Source organism: Schistocerca gregaria, unplaced genomic scaffold, assembly GCF_023897955.1.
Source record: "Schistocerca gregaria isolate iqSchGreg1 unplaced genomic scaffold, iqSchGreg1.2 ptg000280l, whole genome shotgun sequence".
Classification (NCBI taxonomy): Eukaryota; Metazoa; Arthropoda; class Insecta; order Orthoptera; family Acrididae; genus Schistocerca; species Schistocerca gregaria.
Genome location: NW_026061773.1, coordinates 2,704,139 through 2,707,807, shown reverse-complemented (window position 1 = coordinate 2,707,807; position 3,669 = coordinate 2,704,139).

Genomic DNA, 3,669 nt, shown 5'->3' with positions numbered 1-3,669 from the left:
AATCTTAAGGTCCTAGCTCATGTCCAAGGCACCAAAGCCAGCTAAAAAGTCAATAATCGATACCTAAAACTTCAGTAGTACTACTTCTTACTGGCTATTACATCTACTTAGAAGCTTCATTTGTTTTATACTATGGTGCTTTTAGTGTCTGCGCATACCGCAGCACGCGACATAGCTTTGCAGACGATAAGTACAACCGTTTCAGAGAGAAGAGCGGCCAATGTGACGATCTGGCTTTAAGTCGATTCGATAACAAATGACGAAAACGGACGGATTTCTCAGGTTTTTACTACATATGAACACTTTTCAGATTCTCCCGTGCACCTCGGCTGCTAGTCCTCCTTTCATGCAGAATCTTAAGGTCCTAGCTCATGCCCAAGGCACCAAAGCCAGCTAAAAAGTCAGTAATCCAAACCTAAAACTTGAATTGTACTACTTCTTATTGTCTATTACATCATCTTAGAAGCTTCATCTGTGTTCTACTATGGTGATTTTAGTGTCTCCGCATACCGCAGCACGCGACATAGCTTTGCAGACGATAAGTACAACCGTTTCAGAGAGAAGAGCGGCCAATGTGACGATCGGGCTTTAAGTCGATTCGAAAACAAATGACGAAAACGGACGGATTTCTCAGGTTTTTACTACATATGAACACATTTCACATTCTCCCGTGCAACGCGGCTGCTAGTCCTCCTTTCATGCAGAATCTTAATGTCCTAGCTCATGTCCAAGGCACCAAAGCCAGGTAAAAAGTAAATAATCAGTACCTAAAACTTGAATTGTACTACTTCTTACTGGCTATTACATCAACTTAGAAGCTTCATCTGTGTTCTACTATGGTGCTTTTAGAGTCTCCGCATACCGCAGCACGCGACATAGCTTTGCAGACGAAAGTACAACCGTTTCAGAGAGAAGAGCGGCCAATGTGACGATCTGGCTTTAAGTCGATTCGATAACAAATGACGAAAACGGACGGATTTCTCAGGTTTTTACTACATATGAACACTTTTCACACTCTTCCCTGCAACACGGCTGCTAGTCCTCATTTCATGCAGATTCTTAAGGTCCTAGCTCATGTCCAAGGCATCAAAGCCAGCTAAAAAGTCAATAATCGATACCTAAATCTTGAATTGGACTACTTCTTACTGGCTATTACATCAACTTAGAAGTTTCATCTGTGTTCTACTATGGTGCTTTTCCTGTTTCCGCCTACGGCAACACGCGATATAGCTTTGCAGACGATACGTACAACCGTTTCAGAGAGAAGAGCGGCCAATGTGACGATCTGGCTTTAAGTCGATTCGATAACAAATGACGAAAACGGACCGATTTCTCAGGTTTTTACTACATATGAACACTTTTCACCTTCGCCCGTGCAACTCGGCTGCTAGTCCTCCTTTATTGCAGAATCTTAAGGTCCTAGCTCATGTCCAAGGCACCAAAGCCAGCTAAAAAGTCAATAATCGATACCTAAAACTTGAATTGTACTACTTCTTACTGGCTATTACATCAACTTAGAAGCTTCATCTGTGTTCTACTATGGTGCTTTTAGTGCCTCCGCATACCGCAGCACGCGACATAGCTTTGAAGACGATAAGTACAACCGTTTCAGAGAGAAGAGCGGCCAATGTGACGATCTGGCTTTAAGTCGATTCGATAACAAATGACGAAAACGGACGGATTTCTCAGGTTTTTACTACATATGAACACTTTTCAGATTCTCCCGTGCAACTCGGCTGCTAGTCCTCCTTTCATGCAGAATCTTAAGGTCCTAGCTCATGCCCAAGGCACCAAAGCCAGCTAAAAAGTCAATAATCGATACCTAAAACTTGAATTGTACTATTTCTTACTGGCTATTACATCAAATTAGAAGCTTCATCTGTGTTCTACTGTGGTGGTTTCAGTGTCTCCGCCTACCGCAGCATACGACATAGCTTTGCAGACGATAAGTACAACCGTTTCAGAGAGAAGAGCGGCCAATGTGACGATCTGGCTTTAAGTCGATTCGATAACAAATGACGAAAACGGACGGATTTCTCAGGTTTTTACTACATATGAACACTTTTCACATTCTCCCGTGCAACTCGGCTGCTAGTCCTCCTTTCATGCAGAATCTAAAGGTCCTAGCTCATGTCCAAGGCATCAAAGCCAGCTAAAAAGTCAATAATCGATACCTAAAACTTGAATTGTACTACTTCTTACTGGCTATTACATCAACTTAGAAGCTTCATCTGTGTTCTACTATGGTGCTTTTAGTGTCTCCGCATACCGCAGCACGCGACATAGCTTTGAAGACGATAAGTACAACCGTTTCAGAGAGAAGAGCGGCCAATGTGACGATCGGGCTTTAAGTCGATTCGAAAACAAATGACGAAAACGGACGGATTTCTCAGGTTTTTACTACATATGAACACTTTTCACACTCTTCCCTGCAACACGGCTGCTAGTCCTCATTTCATGCAGATTCTTAAGGACCTAGCTCATGTCCAAGGCATCAAAGCCAGCTAAAATGTCAATAATAGATACCTAAAACTTGAATTGTACTATTTCTTACTGGCTATTACATCAAATTAGAAGCTTCATCTGTGTTCTACTGTGGTGGTTTCAGTGTCTCCGCCTACCGCAGCATACGACATAGCTTTGCAGACGATAAGCACAACCGTTTCAGAGAGAAGAGCGGCCAATGTGACGATCTGGCTTTAAGTCGATTCGATAACAAATGACAAAAACGGACGGATTTCTCGGGTTTTTACTACATATGAACACTTTTCAGATTCTCCCGTGCAACTCGGCTGCTAGTCCTCCTTTCATGCAGAATCTTAAGGTCCAAGCTCATGCCCTAGGCACCAAAGCCAGCTAAAAAGTCAGTAATCCATACCTAAAACTTGAATTGTACTACTTCTTATTGTCTATTACATCATCTTAGAAGCTTCATCTGTGTTCTACTATGGTGATTTTAGTGTCGCCGCATACCGCAGCACGCGACATAGCTTTGCAGACGATAAGTACAACCGTTTCAGAGAGAAGAGCGGCCAATGTGACGATCGGGCTTTAAGTCGATTCGAAAACAAATGACGAAAACGGACGGATTTCTCAGGTTTTTACTACATATGAATACATTTCACATTCTCCCGTGCAACGCGGCTGCTAGTCCTCCTTTCATGCAGAATCTTAATGTCCTAGCTCATGTCCAAGGCACCAAAGCCAGGTAAAAAGTAAATAATCAGTACCTAAAACTTGAATTGTACTACTTCTTACTGGCTATTACATCAACTTAGAAGCTTCATCTGTGTTCTACTATGGTGCTTTTAGAGTCTCCGCATACCGCAGCACGCGACATAGCTTTGCAGACGAAAGTACAACCGTTTCAGAGAGAAGAGCGGCCAATGTGACGATCTGGCTTTAAGTCGAATCGATAACAAATGACGAAAACGGACGGATTTCTCAGGTTTTTACTACATATGAACACTTTTCTCACTCTTCCCTGCAACACGGCTGCTAGTCCTCATTTCATGCAGATTCTTAAGGTCCTAGCTCATGTCCAAGGCATCAAAGCCAGCTAAAAAGTCAATAATAGATACCTAAAACTTGAATTGTACTATTTCTTACTGGCTATTACATCAAATTAGAAGCTTCATCTGTGTTCTACTGTGGTGGTTTCAGTGTCTT